At 45.2% G+C, this 21,328-nt stretch overlaps 1 protein-coding gene and 1 long non-coding RNA gene across 3 annotated transcripts in view; one reads left to right on the top strand and one right to left on the bottom strand.

Moving 5' to 3' along the window:
• Positions 1-21,328, top strand: part of AVIL (advillin) — a 289,261-nt gene that overhangs the window by 234,768 nt on the left and 33,165 nt on the right. The gene's annotated exons all lie outside the window — the stretch shown is intronic.
• LOC146833159 (uncharacterized) overlaps positions 1-21,328 on the bottom strand; it is a 111,349-nt gene that overhangs the window by 81,774 nt on the left and 8,247 nt on the right. The gene's annotated exons all lie outside the window — the stretch shown is intronic.

Here is a 21,328-nt window from a genome sequence, read left to right on the forward strand (position 1 = left end):
ACCCATATTGGACAAAGGAAAAAACACTGAGGGGCATATTATGAAGCGAGTTATCCCAGCGTTAGCAGCACTTTCATGCCGTTAACGTGTTTTTTTATCGCACTATTATCAAGCTGGCGCTAACAGGCGTTAGCGACAGCTTTTCGGTAATAGCAGCCGGATTTTTTATCGCTTTGCGAGCCAGCGATTATTATCTCTAATGACATGCAAAGTAGGCGTTCCTTACCAAAAGTTCACGAAAAAAGTCGCTAACACCAGTTTGCTCTATTACCAAGGATGTCCCGGACCCAAAAAAAGCGATAAAAAAAGTCACGCTAAGCCCCGTTAGCCACAGGAATTTAACACCACAAAAAAACATGACTTGTACATGGGGATCCTCAATGCATGTTTTTGGTGTTGGACAGCGCTGCAAGCAAAGTAGCAGTGCTGCCCTGCGCCTACAATACAGTGCAGGAATGAGCAACATCAATATGATAGTGTGCATTCCTGTGCCAACGTCATGAAAAGTCTTGCTGCGCTGCGACAAGACAGTGTTGCAACACGTCTAATGACGCACTCCTCGCAAATGCATGGATGCGCTGTACTCACTGGACAGCGCTCCATAACGCAAGTAATGACAGATACGTCAGGATTACTGACATATTTGTCTGCGCTAAAGTCACGCATTGCTGCAGTTGTGTCACAACCATGACGGAACTCCAGCAATGCATGGGGCCAGCCTATCCCTATGGCACTGCCTCACCCTCACGCCTGCCATCAGGCAGGCGCAAGGTACTGACGCAGTGCCGTACATGAGGGGTGCCCGAATGTCAGCGATGTTGGAGATCCATAGGTGGTGTTTGCGCGCTGCAGTGTCAGCGTTTGGAAGCATTGGTGGAGTGTTGTTGCAGAGGGAGTTGACGAGACGTTCTGCTGTGGCCTTGATAAAGCTACGAGGGGTGCGATGATGGTGCAGGCGTTCGGTGGGCAAGGTGAAGACGTGATTCACCCAATGATGGTAGTGCCAGGCGAGTTCGGTGTTGTGGCTGTAGTTGAAGTACCCTCTGGCGGAGGTGACATGCTTAACCGTGTGTCCAGCGATGTGGCCTGTTGAGGTGACTTGCTGCTTGCGTCTGATGTCGGTGATCTTCCTTAGGAGGGGGTGGTGCTCTGGTCACTGGGGTTGCCCAGGTGGAACTTGAGTTAACCGCGTTGGATGTCATCGGTGGATGGGAGACCCTGGGGTGCAATGAGGTCTACAATGGGATTAGAGAATGGGGGTCCATGGCCCGGGGGGCTTGCACATGAGTGTGCCGCAGAGGATGTTCTAGGGCTTGTTCCGGATCTGGGAGTTGACGTGGTCCATGGTCACACTTGGCACATTAGAGTGCAGGATCAGTCGGAGTGCGCCTCTGTAGGTGACGGCAATGCCTCCTCCTTGACGTTCGGGGTGCTCCTTGCGGCTGATACTGCAGCCGTCAGTGATGGCGAAGGCAATGTCCGGTACAGAGCAGAGGTCGGTCCTGGAAGGCGATGTGGCATCCAGGGTTGATGTCGAGGAGGGTGCTGGCATTGTAGCGGTGGAGTGTCCAAGAGAATGCTCCTTGGTGCTGAGTGGGGTCCAGAGATAGACGGGCGCAAACGGCATAGCCTATGGGTTGCCTTTGGCACAAGAGACGACCATTACAAATCAGGCAGTACTTCGTGAACAACGCAACTATGACAATGCGGGTGCCTTAACTTCGCATTTCATTGCAACGCATTGTGAGGTCAGTTATGTGGTTATTTTAATTATTTCAGGTGTGGATGGGGTGTGGATGTAAAAAATGAAAATTTGGGTTTCTTTTTGTGGGAAAATATGAAAAATGGGGTGTTTTTTGGGGTAAAATATGAAAAATGGGGTGTTTTGGGGGTACATTTTGAAAATTGTTGGGTGTGTTGTGCAAAGAAAATGTAATTTGGGGTGTGCCTTTGTCTCAAATGTGAGTTTTTGGGTGTCTTTTGGGGGTTCTAAAAGGAATTCCAGGATTCACGTTTGGGGTTGTTGTGCAAAGGTTAGTTTTGGGTTACACTCACTGAAGTGGGAACAGTGATCTTCCTGTCTCCGCTATACAACACCTACTCTGTTGCAATGTGCCTAGTATTGGTATGCATTGGAATGTAATGAGATGTTATGGCATGCGTCGCAACTGCGTATGTGCCTTTGGCACACGAGTGGTACGCCCGCTGTGCATGGGCGCACAACGGCCACCATTGAGGAATGCGGGTGGGTCTGGACAGCTGTGAGGTGTTAAATGCTGTAAAGAACACTGGATGGTGCATGATCGCAAGGATGTGTGTGTGAGCAGGTGTTTTTTTTAATTCATTGAGGGAAGTCTTACCTCTAAGCCGGGTCCTGTGTCTTCGTAGCTCCTGCAATCCTGCGTCTGCTCCCAGGAAAAGGAAGTAGGCAGCCAGGCTCCCTCCCCTGAGTCAATCACAATGCTGCGATGCAGCGGTGGGATTGGTAAATGGCAACGGGACAAGTCATGCAGCCAGGGGCAGGAGGGGTGGCCATGTTCTCCATGCAGGCTGTAATGCAGCTTGCATTGTGAACAGAGAAGTGCGCATGACTCCATTGGGTGGCCTGAGTGGGCCGACCAAACAGTCATTGCGCACTTGAGTGTGCATGACAATCCACACATGCCCTGCTCCATGTTTTGAGCAGTCCTACGCAGTCTCACACCCCCTGAGGATACATAGCATGATTACATCAGTTACTTATCCCTTGATTTTCCCTTTTATTAACATTTTTTTTGCTTCTCTAAGCCCGCACTTCCCGCTTCCCACCGCAGCTGCCCCTGCGGCCCCGCACCCCTGTCCTCGCCCATTCCCACCTCCCAGCTGATCGTACCTCCACCCACCCCTACTTAATGGTGTACGCTGCGCGAAGACTAGCACGTGTGTGGCCGTCTGTGACCCAACCGCGAACAGCGCCAGAAAGCCTGGATCAGGGGCCACCCACTGCTACCGCAACACCACAATCAACTTCCACGTACCCAAATGAGGCATCCAATCTTCCAACCTCGCTCTGTCTGAAATTCCATGCATCTACAGAGCCAGAGCAGGCGGATGTTCCTTCTCCCACATTGCATCCAAGACCTGGAACGAACTACCGGCAGACATCAGAGGTGCACCCTCCCTGAACACCTACAGGAAGACCCACAAGTTCTGGCTCTTCAGCAAACAGATCTGCGCCCCCCCTCAGTGCCTTGAGACCCTCACGGGTGAGTAGTGCGCTTACAATTCCTCTGAGTGATTGATTGAATGTTGTCATGATGTGATGATTGTCCCTCTTCTGCACTGCTTGAGGTGGTGGGGCAACGCACTTCCCCATAGCGGTCGGGCCGCCACTGGGGTTGCGTCATCTCCATGTGATAGGCATGAGCAACTCACCCCCGGCCATCCTGACCTACACGTCACACCTTCTCCTTACCTGGACATTGACCCCCGTGGCTGGTACAGCAGACACCGCGTAGTCCACTGGTGGACCTCCCGATGCAGTTGATGCAGCAGGGCTCCCTTAGGCGTGTAGTTGCAGCACTCAGAACACACATGTTCGGCGTGGCACAGGGGCCTCACCCTCCACAGCATCCGGCCAGCCCAACATCATCCGTCCTGTGATGCCGGGAGACGGCACCTACCGTTGGTAATCCCTTCTGTGCACCCCAGTGTAGTGGTGGATTGTAGTATGCTATGTGGACCTCACTAAGTTGGTGCGCAGGAGCAACTCTACCATTGACTGCTCCAAGGGGCACAAGGCGGACTTCTCACACAGGTCAGCAATGTGTCTCCATGTAACCTGCCAGACTTCACCACCACGTATGGGCGATCCTTGCACATCAATGTCTCCCATCACGGCTCATCGACACCACAGCTACTCCACATCCCACTCCAGGCGCCAAACGCAGGTCCTGCAGACATCCAGGTGCCAGACACAGGTCTAGCGAGGGATCCAGGCACCAGAAGCAGGTCCGGCGAGGGATCCAGACACCATATACAGGTCCAGCAGACATCCGGGTGCCAGACGCAGGTCCAGCGAGGGATCGAGGCATCAGACGCAGGTCCGTCGAGGGACCCAGGCACAAGACGCGCCTTTTAGCGCCGTGTTGATAATACAGCGATAACAGGGCAGAAGGAACAGTCGATAGATGGCGATAGAAAAACTAGCGCTAACCTAGGTTAGCGTTAGTTATCGCCAGTCCTTGATAATATGACCCCGAATCTTACATCAAAACTTAATGTTTGCACTAATTTGCCCCAAATTCTTTCATATCTTGCGATCTAATTTTTTTTCGGCTGGATAAATTCAAAAGATTTAACTTTTTGCTGCCAATGAAGAAAAAGAGGTATTGCAGTGGAATCCCAACATTGCTGTACCGACAAACGCACTGCAGACGTTGCAATGAATAAAAACTGGCACTCCGGTACTGATAAGCAAAATTTCCTGTGACCATCTCTGTAAATTACATCAAATAAGGCTGTAAATGTCTCCATAAAGAATGGCTTATTCATACATAATCCTAGGTAAGTATGTAGCTGGTCTCAGAAATTATAGAGAGCTGGACAGGTGACAATGCTATGAAGCCAATCTTCCTCTCCCTCTAAATGACATCTAAAGCATCTATTTATAGGTGTTGGATAGAACTTAATCATTCATTTAGGGGTATAGTATATTAGTCAGGGTGAAAAAAATCAATTCTCCTAATAGTGTGGCCCCTGTTAGTTTGTAACAGTGTTGACTTAATCCCCCCATGTCTTTGATGTCACCTTAAATCCTGTCTCCTTTTCTACTCTTTTTTTTTTTCAAAGCTATTTTTATTGAAGTTTCCAGCAAATAATCCGAAACAGAACCAACACAGCAACCCTCGCAGGGGAGCAGCATAATTTGACAGAAAAACAAATAACATGACAGGGAGCGATGCCCAGCCTAAATCTAACTCCTGTTGCAAAGAGTAGCTCAAATAAAAGATACAGCTTCTAATGATAACGGAGCTAGGAGAGCAGACTTTCAAGCGTAAATTCGAGCATGAATTCTACATATATTTCATCTTCTTTCCGCGATGATAACAGTCCCATGCCTCCCAACTGGAAGGCACTACAAGTAGCGAACAAATGACCATATACAAAGAGCCCCCACACGGGAGTGAACGGAATGAAAAATGAAAAAGAACCCCCCCCCCCCAGTTCCCACCCCTACGGTGGTGACGGCGACATTCACACAGTTGAATTGACTAACAATGCTAGAGCTCCATTCAAAATTGAAAGAGCTGAAGTGCTCTAATGGTGGAAGGGCAGACAGGCGATGGAAGTCCCCGTGAAAGAAAGGTGATTAGAGGGCCCCAACTGAATTCAAAGTTCTTATAGTTATCTCTGAAAATGTCGGACATGCGTTCTAGACTGACCAGCTTCCAAAGACGAGAGTGCCAGAGGGAGGTAGCTGGCGCCTCCCTCCTCTTCTAAGCGGCTGCCAGAGTGATCCTAGCTGCACCTATACAAAGCCACATAATCATTTTATCAGCTCGGGTCTGATGTTCCAGAGAGGAGTCACGAAGCCCCAAGAGAACACCCGCCATGGTAGTGGGAATGGGATATCCCAGTATATCCTTTATATGTGCCAGAATTTCTTCCCAGAAAGGGCGGATAGTTGAGCTGAGTTGGGCAATTCCACCATATATGCTGAAAGTCCTCAAGTAATCCGCACCCTCTCCAGCATCTATCAGAGGTATTGGGAAAGATCTGCCTAAGCTTGGACGGGTGTAGGAGTCCATCATGGTCTTCAGGTGGGCTTCACTGAGTTCTGTGGAGTGATTGAATCTCATGATGTCGTACCATAAATGTGACCACTCGTCATCAGTAATAGCTCGCTGTAACATATCTTCCCACATGGACATATACCGTGGGCGTGGGGAAAGTGTGGTATTAAGTAGAAAGTTATCTATGAACTAAATCACCCCTTTCATAGAGGAGGTCTTGGTGAGAAAAGCCTCGAATTTTGTGAGAGGACGGGTGGCTGCTTCTCGTACCTGGGGTGTGAGTGCCCAGTGCAGTAATTGAACATAATGGTACCTTTCTGCATTCCCTAGTCAATATTCACGTTTGCAGTTATCAAAAGTGAGGGGGTCAAAATTATGGAACAGATGTGTCAAGGCGAGGCAGCCTCCCTCTCTCCAGGCATCAAAGGGCCCTTCATGTAGGAAAATGCCAGATTAAAGTAGAGTGGTGTAAATGGAAAGGGGAACGAAGTCCACCTGTCATCCCATGCAACTGAATCCCATACTCTTAAAGTGGTGCGCGTGGGGGTGCTGATGTACGTGTTCTTAGGCCTATCGCTTTTGGGTCGCCAAATCAGGTCCCATATGGTCCTCCCAGTCACGCTGTGGTCCATATGCAACCAATGTTTATCAGAGGCTGGCTTCGACCATTCAACCAAGACTGTTAGCTGCGCTGCTTTATAGTGTAAGTGAATATCTGGAAGATCGACCCCCCTCCCCCCCCGTCTTGCGGGAGCGACGTGGTAGGGAGAAAGAGAAGCGTGCACGCCCCCCCTGCCAGACAAAGCATAGGATCATAGCCTTCACTCGCTGAAAGAAGTCCCCCTCCAACTCTATGGGTAAGGCCTGAAATAAATAAAGGAGCTTAGGAAGAAGAGTCATTTTTAAGGCGTGTACTCGGTCTAGCCAGGACAAAAAATGTGGTGATCTGATTGAATGCGAGTAAGAATTGAGGGAAAGTTGGCAGCATATAGCTTCTCTACTGTCTGTGTTAGCTGAACTCCCAAGTATTGAATAGAGGAAGTAGCCCACTGCTGAGGTGTTAAGAGACTGAAGCCTGTGAACCTCCGCCTGCGGGAGGGTTAGATTGAGGATGTACGATTTGTCTAAGTTTATTTTAAAGCCTGCTACGGTTTCAAAACGTTCAAGCTCCGATTGTAAGTGTGGAAGGGACGTGGCCGGTTCAGAAAGGGACAAGAGGACGTCATCCGCGAATAGAGAAATTTTATGTGATTCCCCTGTGAATGGTAAACCCTGGATTCCAGGATTATCCCTAATCGCTAACGCTAATGATTCAATACTAAGAGCAAATAGCAAGGGTGAGAGGGGGCACCCCTGTCTAGTGCCTCTAGAGTGGATAAAGAAGGAAGATTGTACCCCATTGACCACTACCTTGGAACGGGGATGAAGATAGTTAGCTCGAATCATATTTAAGAATTTAGGCGAAAATCCGAATCCTGTATGTGTGTGGAATAAAAATACCCAGTCAACCCTATCGAATGCCTTCTCGGCGTCCAAACCCACTAAAACCGCCGGGATCTTGCATCTGATGGCCTTCTCAATCAAGTGTATAATTCGACGGGTGTTGTCGTGCGTTTGCCGTCCGTTAATAAATCCTGACTGGTCAGGGTGAATGAGGGCAGGCATGAGATCATTCAGGCGTTTGGATATTATAGAGGATTACAATTTCGCGTTGAGGTTTAATAGGGCAATAGGCCTATAAGAGGCGCAGCAATGAGGATCCTTCCCCGGTTTAGGTATAACCGAGATCATGGCCTCGGACATAGTGCCCATGGTCTCTCCCTCCTCTGCCATCTTGTTAAATAGTCGCACGAGGTGAGGGCTGATATCGGGAGAAAAGGTCTTGTAAAAGAGGGCGGTAAATCCGTCTGTTCCAGGAGCTTTGTGGGGCTTCAACGCTTTAATAGCAGTGGTAACCTCGTCCATGGTATTTGGGGCGGTAAGTAATTCATTCCATTCATCAGACACCTGAGGCAGGGGCAATGCCTGGAGATAAGCCCGTTGGGCATCCGAATCAAGAGCCTCCCCAGAGTAGAGAGTTCGGTAAAAGGAACCAAAGATTTCAGCCTTATCTTCGTCTTTATGGTGAAGGTCCCCAGAGGGCCCCCGAATGCCACCTATGTACTCTCTCTCACGTTTATCTTTTAGATGTCTGGCAAGGTGTTTACCAATCTTGTTGCCCTGGGTATATGAAAGATGCCGCAGTTTGAGCAGGGTGAACTCCGCTCTATTGTTATAAATAGCCCGGAGTTTACCTTGAAGCGCTGTCAGGTTGCGAAGGGTTTGCCTAGTGGGATTTAGTTTATGAGCACGTTCAAGAGTAGACAGCTCCGTCTCTAGTTGCTCACTTTCTCTAGTGCGTTGATTATTCAGTGCTGCATTAAGGGCAATACATTTCCCTCTGAAGACAGCCTTAAACGTGTCCCAGGTGTTATACTCCGAAGTGTCCTTAGGCTTATTGACCGCGAAGAATTCAGTAATGGTTTCTCTTAATTTGGTACAAGATACCTTATCCCGAGCTAGCGACGCCGGGAAATACCACCGGGGAGAAGTCGAGGCGCTTCCATCCCAAGTGAGACAGACAGAAAATAAGCTATGGTCTGACACTGACAGGGGGAATATCTTGGCCTCATGCAGGGCACCTTGCATGGTTTGGCTAATAAAAATGTAATTGAGTCGGGAATATGTACGATGAACATGGGAATAAAACGTGTAGTCTCGGGTCTGTGGATAAAGGGTGCGCCAGGTGTCTATGAGACGCATATCCTGTATGCGCTGCTGTGTGTCCATAGTAAAAGAGCCCATATCCAAGCGCTGTGAGTGTGTACTGTCCAGCTCTTTCTGCCATATCAGATTGAAGTCCCCCATAAAAAGCATTGGACCTTCCACAAAGTCTGTTAATTTCCCCAACAGAGTATGTAAAAAGACAGACTGGCCAGTATTGGGTGCATATACCGCTACAAAGGTGCACAATTTCCCTCTCAGGTGTCCCTTGACCATAACCCAATGGCCATCTTTATCGCTTTGGACTCCCAATGGTTGGAACTGTATGGAGGAACGAAAGATGAGTGCCACTCCCCTGTGTTTTGTGTGAGCCGAGGACCTATACATGAGCAGAAATTGTTTATGTCTAAGGCGCGTGTCCTCAGCCCTGGCTAAGTGGGTCTCTTGCAAGGCCACTATGTCGAGGTGATGGTCGATGATGTACTTCCATACTTTTTGGCGCTTTTGGGGAGAATTCAGACCCTTAACGTTCCAGGTTCCAACAGTGATCGGCATTATATTATAGAAAATAACTATCCCTCTCTAAGAGCTCCAGCAGCCCCACCATTGCAGTGAGCTTAGTCTGCCCCCAAAGGGTGTGCTGTACTAGTGCTTGCCAACTGTGCATTGACCGGTATCAAAGAGCCCCTCGCAATCATCCATTAAATAGCCGCCACCACGACCCTCCCACTCCCACCCCAAAACCCCCAAATGAAGGAAAACAACTTTGAACATAGGAACAATACAAAAACCACTGCTAGGTCCTCTTGGCGGGCTAAGACGCCCCACAGGGACCAGGGGATACAACAGGTCCGAGGACCCAGTCCTCGCCCACCCCGGTAGGTGTCTCACAAGAAAGTCATCTTTGTGCGGCTGAAAAGCGGGCCCCCGTATAGATCCGTGACTGGGAGAGCACCAAAGGCAAGGCCTCTATAGTAAGGAATAAGGATTGAGCCGGGCTAAGTTAACAGAATAGGACTAAAAGCCAGCATAGTACTAGGCTTCAAACCCGCCTTATTGTAGGAAAAAGGAGACAACATTGGTCTTACATATGGAGCCACCGCAGTCCGTGACATCCCCACATCTCAAGTAGGGGACCATGACCCCAAGGGTAGGTGCCGGAGAGGAGTCCGATTTTGGGGATTCAAAGTCAAAGTAGAATTGGAGCACTATATCGTCTGATACTGGAGATAGCCAGAGGTGGCAACCTCGACGTCGATGGAACGTAGAGCCATGCAGTTCAAGCCTGTTGCAGACGATAGGTCTCACGACTGCCGCGAAGTAGTCTGTCAGTAATCATCAGCGCCCTCTGCGTGCACCCGACCTCCAGGTGGAAGCTGATCGTGAGCCCTGTGAGGGATCTCCAGTTTTGCCTTGGACGGGATCACCTTCCTCGGAAGGGAGGCCCAGGATGTCTAACCCTTCCTTTAGCTCAGTAACGTGGCGTCGCTTATTCTGGAATTCAAAACTGAGCACAAACGGGTAGGTCCACCGATATCTGATGTTGTCAGTTCGTAGTTTAGTAGTGACAGGCCTGAAAAGTTGTCTCCGTGCTAGTGTAGACGGCGCAACATCTTGCTAAATGGGCGCAGGAGTGACCTAAGAAGGAGATGAAGTCCTTCGATCTGGCCGCCTGGATACCGCCTCTTTAACTTTGTATGAGTGAAACTTCGCTAAGATGTCTCGAGGTCTCGTCTTCTCTCCATTCTGTATGTTCCCAACCCGATGCACTCTGTCTAGCTTTATCTTAAGGGTCTGGGGGCTCAGAATCTCAGCGAAGCGTCCCTCCAGGAAGGCCTCTAAGTCCGTCCCCTCCGCACCCTCCTCCAGGTCTCAGACACAAATGTTCTCCCTCCGTGCTCTATTTTCCAGATCCTCTGCCTTAAGCTGCGTCTGCTGCAGCTGCTCATTAAGCGCACGGACCTCTTCGCGGAATTCGGTAGAAAGTTGTTCTTGGTCCTGGTGTGGCGCCTCCAAGTCCAGCACTCTAGTACCTACAGAATCCACATCGTGTTGGAGGGAGGTCAGATGGTCCATTAGGTCTGTGCGCAGCTGATCTATTGAGGATTTGATGTCTTGACTAAGTTTGTTACGCAATTCAGTTTTAAAGTCCTTGAACATATTTAGTAGGTCTACTTTCGTGAGGGCCATGGCCACCTCACCTGTATCTCCTCGCAGCGTCGGGCGTTTGTCTACAGCCGAGAAGAAGTCCGACAGTTTACTGGATGTCTTGCTCGTTCCCTTCTTTGGCGGCATAAGGATGAGACCCCACAAGTCCCCGAAGCTCTTTCAAGGTTGTTAGAGGCACTCCAGGTCCGGCCTCAAGGGGGTCGCAACGGACGGAGCGAGAGAAGGCCGCACAGCACTAAGGAGCGACTCTGTCAAAGCAGTGGTGGTGCCACCTCAGGTTACCAGCGAGGTGGGCTATTCAGCATCCCAATGGTGGTGGCAGCGCAGTATAGGAAGGAGGGTGCCATGCCAGCAATTCGTGGGTATGATGAAAGTCGTGTGATGCAACCAACCTATTCAAGGGGAGCTGGAAAGGAGAAGTCTCCAGGAGGAGCAGGCGCACTTCAATACAGAGTAGCCGCAATGAGGGTGGCAGGCGGAGGAGCAGCTGTCGTGAGTTGGCATCATACTGAGGACCCCTTCCCCATGCAAGCGGGAGGATAGGTGTTCAATGGAGCGGGGTACTATGCACATGCACCCAGAAATCGCTGATAACAGTCCTGCGGGTATTATAAACGGGGAGCCACAACTCGCCTTCCCAGACGCACCCCTTGGGACAAGAAACACAGGGGCCGTATGTCCAGGGCTTCAGATGACCGCGCTCGCCGCCATTTGGTGGAGTGCGGCCGCCATCTCAGAGTCAGGCAGCCGAGGTAAATAAAGTCGCACTCTCTACCGCTCCCAGAAGCTGGCTCCTGCAAGCAGCAGCAGGCTTACCGCTGCAAGGGTCAAAGCTCAATATGCTCGGTGGAAGCTCGCTGTCAGTACTTCCAGAAGACGAACCGGGTCACCTCCCGTGCAGCAGAGTTCCGGCCACCATCTTAGCTCCCGCAGGTCGTCCCCCACAGAGCAGAGAGAGCGAGGCATAATAAAGCCGATATAGGCACTCCGGGGACAGCAACACAGATCTCGCCGATGCCTCACATCTTCCGCCGCAGGTAGGATCCGTTTGCGATGCCCAGAGTCCTAGATAGCCGCCAGAATCCGCACCGGGATAGCGCGTGGACCGGGAGCCTTTTCTACTCTTTTAAGATGGTTCTTTAGGAGGGGAACATGCTGTCCAGTCAACAACTGCCTGTACTATTTTCCAATACTCCTAAACTTTAATTCAAACATCATTCTTAAAATACGTATAGATTTTTTGTCCAAACATATCGGGTATAATTGTAAAAGATTTTAGATTTTTAAAAGGCTAAACCAAAGCTTTTTACCAACATTATATTTTGAAATACCCAACTGTGCCCAGGTTTTTCATTCTATCTTATATTTGAAGTCTGCAACATACCCAGAAGTCTAAACTTTTCCATAGATCTTGTTTCTCCTTTGAAAGATGTAGGCCAAACCCTTTACAATCTTTCAATATGTGGAAATCATGGCAGTCTGTTATAAAATATTCTTTAAAAATGTATTGTTTACTAAAAGAGAATTCTTGAATTACTTTATATATAGTTCTTTTTTGTCAAAATAAAAAGACTGGCAATTGGATTCCTATTCCTATGACATCAAGTATAGCATATATTATAGAATTATCCACTAGTGTAACAAAAAATCTATCATTTAAATGGAAGAGATTGTTTACGAGTGCTGCCTGGCAATATACAAGAAAGTGAGGTAGAGCTAAACCCCTAAGCTCTGTATCCAGTTGATGGTAAGGAAACTTCAAATGGGTGTGGTGGTTATTCCAAATAAAACTGCTTATTAATACATATCATGGCCACAACTCCTGATCACTAATCGACTATACAATTGTCTCCATGTCTCTGATTCTGCTGGTCAAACATTTCTCAAACAAATATAGTACCCGCAACGACCATTTCTGCCACCTTTTGCAGATAGGAACAGCCTCATGCACACACATGCGAGTCCAAGCAGAAGTTGGCTTGACTACCACTTCAAATTTAAAGTGGCTGCCATGGTCAACTGAAACCATTTAGGATTACATCACTAGCCAAAAAGCTAATGATTGAATGTCTAAGCTCCATGGAATATCGAATTGCCGCTTAGCTAGGCGTTGAGAAAGCTATACTAATGCAATTTTCAATACCAAAAGTAGGGAAGTTCCCTGGTTTACAAGTCAAGGAATATTCGAAAGTCCTCCTCTCAAAACACTGTATTCAGTTAAAAAGGAAGCTGAAGAAACTAGCCAGGCAACTGAAAGCGCATCCCCCAAACTGCCTGCTTCTGGCATGACTAAAAAGTCTTAAAAAAGCCTAAAAAAAGCAGCTAAGGGAAGACAAAAGAACAGCGGCAGATGCCTTTTGGGCTAAAATAATACACAATGTCAGCAAGCGCAACTCAAGAAAATTCTGTGAAATTATAAATAGTCTCAACAATTCAAATATTTCAGAACCAACATGGGTGACCTACCTTGCCAGCACATTTTCAATAAATCAACAACACCTTAGTGCTGAGTACTCCACATTAAATCAACTGGAACCACCCTCAGCAAGTGATACTTTTGACTCTACTGGAGACAGACCATATGCTCCCCAACATTAGTCCATAAAATTCTATGTAAGGGGTGTCGGGAAGGAGGCCTACGACAGGCAATCTTCAAAGAAGGCATAGAATTTTAGTCTGGAATACTGGCCTCATTATTTAGAGAAGTTCAGCTAAGCGGCAATATACCAGAAAGCTGGCGAGGTTCCATCTTAAATCCAATCCATAAGGCCGGGGACAGGGCAAACCATGCAAGCTACCAACTCACTGCCTCTTGATTCGAAGGCCAAACATTATGCATTCCTGATACTCACACCTAAAGGCATGGTCAAACAATAATAACATCATCCCACAGAACCAGATTGAGCTCAGAAAAGGAGTGGGCGTGATAACAAACACACTAATCCGTGCTCTTCTGGTAGACCAAAGCAAACAGCTCAAGAAAACATTACATCTTGGTTTTATAGACTTTAAATCTTTCAATTGTATAAAAAGGCAACGGCTGAGGCACAAATTGAAAAGGTGGGACCTACCAGACACCCTGCTCCGAGCAATCCCCTCACTATACGTGAATACCTGGAATCAAATAAAAATCGGAGATGGCACCAGATTGTCTAGAAAGATTCCATCACACCTAGGCCTAAAATCAGGGGTGCATGTAGGTGTCCCACCTTTTCCATCTTTTTATGGCAGACCTCTCACCCGGCTTGGACCAGGAAAATTCCCATCCTCCTCATCTGGGCCCTCTCTGTCTCAATAATTTATCAAATACAGACAACATCGTACTACCAAAGTGGCCTACAAAACTCACTGAATGTACTCGCCCATTACCCAAAAAATAATCATCGAGGTAAATGTGGGCAAACCAAAATAATGTCAGTCTGAATGCACCCGGGTCGTACCGCAAGATTGTACCTAAATGATACTCAGCTTGAATCAGTAACAAACTACAAATATTTGGGCCTATACCTTGATTCAAGAGGAACCTTAATGCAGCAAAAACAATGCAATCAAGAAAACAGGGTTAGCCTTAATCCACACCTTTACCATCTTGGCAAGACTTCTTCAAACAAACTTTTATGAGCATGGAATTAAAATAGAAAGAAGCCTAATGTACCTTGACGTATCGTGTACAAGCTTACTCAAACACCATTTTGTAGCAGCCATACCATGAATGCACTTATTATGAACTTTATTATGCTCAGTGATAAGAAGAATTAAAATATTCATCGTATAGTGATAGGAAATTCACAATAGACAAAGCAGAAGGACTGCTGGCAACAGTTCAGGACCTCACAAATTGTAATGCTTGCTTACTTTTACACCATTCTGTAGCCGCTATATTAAGAATGCATATTATGCACTCTTATGCACTTTATCATTCTTAGTGATAGGAAGTACTAAAACACTTCTCACATATGGATAGGAAACATGCAATACAAAGCAGAAGGATTGTCGGTGGGTGTTCGGCCCTTACAAAACTTTAAAGCTTGCTTATTTTTATACAAATGTGATAAAACCAGACCCATTAGCTCTTCTTAAGTGGCAACCCATCAGGCAATAAGCTTTAATTCCTGTGCACTTTGCCCAAACATGTGAGTAGGCCAGCAGCTTATTTTAAGTTTAAACCCAGTAGGAAACAAGCTGTATAATCCGACAAAGGTTTCCCTTTTAGATTTGCCTTTTATAATGTTAACAAATGGTAATGAACTAAGTATTTCATCTGTAAAATTGTTATGGTTTTATTTAACTGACACAATGAAAATTGATTTTACTTGACTTGCATATTAGTGCGTCAACCTGCAAGAAAATATTTTGGGGGATTTTAATAGGAACATTTAAAAACAGAAAAAATAAAGAGCAGTAAAACTGACATTTTAACCAAGGCAGCTCTGCAATTATTGAGAATGGTAAAGCTTTCCATGAAATAAAATTGCTTAGATACCTTGGCTACAGAAGTGACAATTAAAATTAAATAAGTCATCACAATTTGGTGCAACATATATACCTAAATATCTAATTGGAATGGTAAGATTATACCTATGACAAATACCCTAGGGGAGAACATCCATAGAAGCACGAATACGTGAACCTCAGTTTTTCCTTGGTTAATTTTATACCCCTCCACCCAAGCGCTGTAAATTCTTGTTTCTTTCCCAACACATTTTGAATATTGAATATTTTCTGCTCTTAAGTAGACAACCAATTCATCAGCATATAACTTTAATGTTGCTGTGAGGAACCAGGAGAGAGATATTATGCTCTGCATAAATAGTTATTGCTAAAGGCTCAATAAAGAGAGCAAATACAATTGGGGAAGGAGGACACCCCTGTCCAGTTCCCAACATGATCTTAATTCTCCCTGCTTCTGATGAATCCACTATAATTAATGCATTTGCAGATAACTTTTTAAGCACCAACAAAAATAGATCATGAATGAAACAGCTTCTAAAATGCGTAAACATGCTTCCCAATATACCAGATCAAAAGCATTTTCTGTATCAAGCATCAGTATTGCAACGTGTAATCTATTCAGTGAAAAAGTCAATAGCCTGAATCCAAAAGTGGGATTTGGCTGACATAGACCTATTTACCAAAAGAACTGTTGGTCCAAATGAATCATTCATACCATCACTCTATTAGCCAGAATTAAAACGTATTGCCTGCTGGGTTGCAACTTAAGAAGAGCTAATGGGTCTGGTTTGATCACATTTGTATAAACATAAGCAAGCTTTAAAGTTTTGTAAGAGCCGAACACCCACCGACAATCCTTCTGCTTTGTATTGCATGTTTCCTATCCATATGCGAGAAGTGTTTTAGTACTTCCCATCACTAAGAATGATAAAGTGCATAAGAGTGCATAATATGCATTCTTAATATAGCGGCTACAGAATGGTGTAAAAATGAGCAAGCATTACAATTTGTGAGGTCCTGAACTGTTGCCAGCAGCCCTTCTGCTTTGTCTATTGTGAATTTCCTATCACTATACGATGAATATTTTAATTCTTCTTATCACTGAGCATAATAAAGTTCATAATAAGTGCATTCATGGTATGGCTGCTACAAAATGGTGTTTGAGTAAGCTTGTACAAGATACGTCAAGGTACATTAGGCTTCTTTCTATTTTAATTCCATGCTCATAAAAGTTCGTTGGAAGAAGTCTTGCCAAGATGGTAAAGGTGTGGATTAAGGCAAACCCTGTTTTCTTGATTGCATTGTTTTTGCTGCATTAAGGTTCCTCTTGAATCAAGGTATAGGCCCAAATATTTGTAGTTTGTTACTGATTCAAGCTGAGTATCATTTAGGTACAATCTTGCGGCACGACCCGGGTGCATTCAGACTGACATTATTTTGGTTTGCCCACATTTACCTCAGATGATTATTTTTTGGGTAATGTGGGGGGTACATTCAGTGAGTTTTGTAGGCCCACTTTGGTAGTATGATGTGGTCTGCATTTGATAAATGATTGAGACGGAAGGGGCCCAGATGAGGAGGATGGGAATTTTCCTGGTCCAAGCCGGGTGAGAGGTCCGCCATAAAGAGATGGAAAAGGTGGGACACCTACATGCACCCCTGATTTTAGGCCTAGGTGTGTTGGGATCTTTCTAGACAATCTTGTGCCATCTCTTATTTTTATTTGCTTCCAGGTATTCACGTATAGTGAGGGGATTGCTCGGAGCAGGGTGTCTGGTAGGTCCCACCTTTTCAATTTGTGCCTCAGCCATTGCCTTTTTATACAATTGAAAGATTTAAAGTCTATAAAACCAAGATGTAATGTTTTCTTGAGCTGTTTGCTTTGGTCTACCAGAAGAGCACTGATTAGTGTGTTTGTTATCACGCCCACTCCTTTTCTGAGCTCAATCTGGTTCTGTGGGATGATGTTATTATTGTTTGACCATGCCTTTAGGTGTGAGTATCAGGAATGCATAATATTTGGCCTTCGAATCAAGAGGCAGTGAGTTGGTAGCTTGCATGGTTTGCCCTGTCCCCGGCCTTATGGATTGGATTTAAGATGGAACCTCGCCAGCTTTCTGGTATATTGCCGCTTAGCTGAACTTCTCTAAATAATGAGGCCAGTATTCCAGACTAAAATTCTATGCCTTCTTTGAAGATTGCCTGTCGTAGGCCTCCTTCCCGACACCCCTTACATAGAATTTTATGGACTAATGTTGGGGAGCATATGGTCTGTCTCCAGTAGAGTCAAAAGTATCACTTGCTGAGGGTGGTTCCAGTTGATTTAATGTGGAGTACTCAACACTAAGGTGTTGTTGATTTATTGAAAATGTGCTGGCAAGGTAGGTCACCCATGTTGGTTCTGAAATATTTGAATTGTTGAGACTATTTATAGTTTCACAGAATTTTCTTGAGTTGCGCTTGCTGACATTGTGTATTATTTTAGCCCAAAAGGCATCTGCCGCTGTTCTTTTGTCTTCCCTTAGCTGCTTTTTTTAGGCTTTTTTAAGACTTTTTAGTAATGCCAGAAGCAGGCAGTTTGGGGGATGCGCTTTCAGTTGCCTGGCTAGTTTCTTCAGCTTCCTTTTTAACTGAATACAGTGTTTTGAGAGGAGGACTTTCGAATATTCCTTGACTTGTAAACCAGGGAACTTCCCTACTTTTGGTATTGAAAATTGCATTAGTATAGCTTTCTCAACGCCTAGCTAAGCGGCAATTCGATATTCCATGGAGCTTAGACATTCAATCATTAGCTTTTTGGCTAGTGATGTAATCCTAAATGGTTTCAGTTGACCATGGCAGCCACTTTAAATTTGAAGTGGTAGTCAAGCCAACTTCTGCTTGGACTCGCATGTGTGTCCATGAGGCTGTTCCTATCTGCAAAAGGTGGCAGAAATGGTCGTTGCGGGTACTCTATTTGTTTGAGAAATGTTTGACCAGCAGAATCAGAGACATGGAGACAATTGTATAGTCGATTAGTGATCAGGAGTTGTGGCCATGATATGTATTAATAAGCAGTTTTATTTGGAATAACCACCACACCCATTTGAAGTTTCCTTACCATCAACTGGATACAGAGCTTAGGGGTTTAGCTCTACCTCACTTTCTTGTATATTGCCAGGCAGCACTCGTAAACAATCTCTTCCATTTAAATGATAGATTTTTTGTTACACTAGTGGATATTTCTATAATATATGCTATACTTGATGTCATAGGAATAGGAATCCAATTGCCAGTCTTTTTATTTTGACAAAAAAGAACTATATATAAAGTAATTCAAGAATTCTCTTTTAGTAAACAATACATTTTTAACCCCTTCAGTGCCCATGACGAGATGGTCTCGTCATGGGCCGCGGTTGCGCTGTGCCCATGACGAGACCATCTCGTCATGAACTCCGCCCGCTAATAGAAAGCCCGGCACAGGGCGGGGAAAGGGCGGGGCACGCAAGAGGTTAAAGAATATTTTATAACAGACTGCCATGATTTCCACATATTGAAAGATTGTAAAGGGTTTGGCCTACATCTTTCAAAGGAGAAACAAGATCTATGGAAAAGTTTAGACTTCTGGGTATGTTGCAGACTTCAAATATAAGATAGAATGAAAAACCTGGGCACAGTTGGGTATTTCAAAATATAATGTTGGTAAAAAGCTTTGGTTTAGCCTTTTAAAAATCTAAAATCTTTTACAATTATACCCGATATGTTTGGACAAAAAATCTATACGTATTTTAAGAATGATGTTTGAATTAAAGTTTAGGAGTATTGGAAAATAGTACAGGCAGTTGTTGACTGGACAGCATGTTCCCCTCCTAAAGAACCATCTTAAAAGAGTAGAAAAGGCTCCCGGTCCACGCGCTATCCCGGTGCGGATTCTGGCGGCTATCTAGGACTCTGGGCGTCGCAAACGGATCCTACCTGCGGCGGAAGATGTGAGGCATCGGCGAGATCTGTGTTGCTGCCCCCGGAGTGCCTATATCGGCTTTATTATGCCTCGCTCTCTCTGCTCGTGGGGGACGACCTGCGGGAGCTAAGATGGCGGCCGGAGCTCTGCTGCACGGGAGGTGACCCGGTTCGTCTTCTGGAAGTACTGACAGCGAGCTTCCACCGAGCATATTGAGCTTTGACCCTTGCAGCGGTAAGCCTGCTGCTGCTTGCAGGAGCCAGCTTCTGGGAGCGGTAGAGAGTGCGACTTTATTTACCTCGGCTGCCTGACTCTGAGATGGCGGCCGCACTCCACCAAATGGCGGCGAGCGCGGTCATCTGAAGCCCTGGACATACGGCCCCTGTGTTTCTTGTCCCAAGGGGTGCGTCTGGGAAGGGGAGTTGTGGCTCCCCGTTTATAATACCCGCAGGACTGTTATCAGCGATTTCTGGGGGCATGTGCATAGTACCCCGCTCCATTGAACACCTATCCTCCCGCTTGCATGTTCCTATTAAAATCCCCCAAAATATTTTCTTGCAGGTTGACGCACTAATATGCAAGTCAAGTAAAATCAATTTTCATTGTATCAGTTAAATAAAACCATAACAATTTTACAGATGAAATACTTAGTTCATTACCATTTGTTAACATTATAAAAGGCAAATCTAAAAGGGAAACCTTTGTCGGATTATACAGCTTGTTTCCTACTGGGTTTAAACTTAAAATAAGCTGCTGGCCTACCGACATGTTTGGGCAAAGTGCACAGGAATTTGCATTAACAACTTATAATGCTAATTCAGCACACTGGATGATACAAGCTCGGATTATTCGTATGTTTTTCTTTTGTTCAAAATGCTAATAACAATAGGTTTGGCAAACAAAACCAGAGCAGCCTCCGCCTGAAGAATTGAATTAAACAATTCCACCAAAACATTTGGCAGTACCGGAAGAAAGATTTTAGAAACCTCATTTGTAAGGCGTTGCTCACTGCTGCTTTCCCCTTGTTACAACTGTCTATGCTCAACTTAATTTCTTCTGCAGAAAAAGATTTAATCAGATCAGGATTTTGCTGTGTGATGAAATGCCAGCAACTCTGAATGCACTTTTTGTGTTACTGAAAATAATAAAGTTAAAAAAAAGAAATCAGGATTTTGCTCGCTTGAAAAATAATGAACAGAAAAAATCCACAAAAAAAATTGTGAAATCAATACTGATCTAAAAAGATCCTCTGTATAGAGTGCAGGTCTGAAAGATAGCACATTTTGACTTAAATGTGCAGCAGTAGCTTGATTTGTATGAGCTTTAGGTGTAAAAGGCTTTCAGAAAGAAAGATTTGGTCCTCAGCTATAATTTTGAGAAAACTTGAAATCCTCCTGTATCTGGAGAAAAATCTAAATATGGAGTAGAACCCACCATATTAATTTCTTCCACCATGAAATCCACATGGTGGAGGAAGTTCAAGCAGTATTTCCTTAATTTTTTAAAGGAGTTAGCAACATTTGATTATACTGGCCAAGCAACCAAAATGGCAAGATGATTTAAGACTGATATTTATTTTTGTAGGGGGAATCAATGGCTTGGGAAAAAAGAAGGTTTAAAAGAAAGTGGATTATAAATAGTTTGATATAAAAACAGCTGCAGGTGTCCTAGTTACTAACAATTTCTTATCAGTATAAAGATTTAGTATTACAAAAAGTAATCCATAATATCTCTTCAAAAACAATATGACGCACAGGCTTTTATCAACTACATATTACCTTATTTTGAATAAATTAATAACATATGGACATAGGTAAACAAAACAGTGCAGAAGTGAACTATACACAGATCTTCAAGAATGGGTCTCAAATATTATGGTATTAGATTGTCGGTTTCCAAGGTGAAGAATTTAGCAACTATTGGAGCTTTAAAAAACCATTTCTTTTGGAACAGTGTTAAATGAAAAATTGTGTCGAGATCATGAAAAATAATATTGTACTATATTAATTTACCAAGTTAAGACCAGTGAAGCACTTTCAGAGACACTATTAGAAATTGGGGGGTCATTTACAGAATGACAGGTGATCTGCCAGACTGGTGGGGGCTATCGCTTCCACCTTTCTTTCGGAAGATTGCCTGCCACACTTCGAGATTCCTACCAGGTTGCAGGTATTTCTCTGCCTTCAGTAGATCTGCCTCTTATGAAGTAAAGATGATCTTTTCTAAGAAT

The sequence above is a fragment of the Triturus cristatus genome, chromosome 4_2 (genome assembly GCF_964204655.1).
Source record: "Triturus cristatus chromosome 4_2, aTriCri1.1, whole genome shotgun sequence".
Lineage (NCBI taxonomy): Eukaryota > Metazoa > Chordata > Amphibia > Caudata > Salamandridae > Triturus > Triturus cristatus.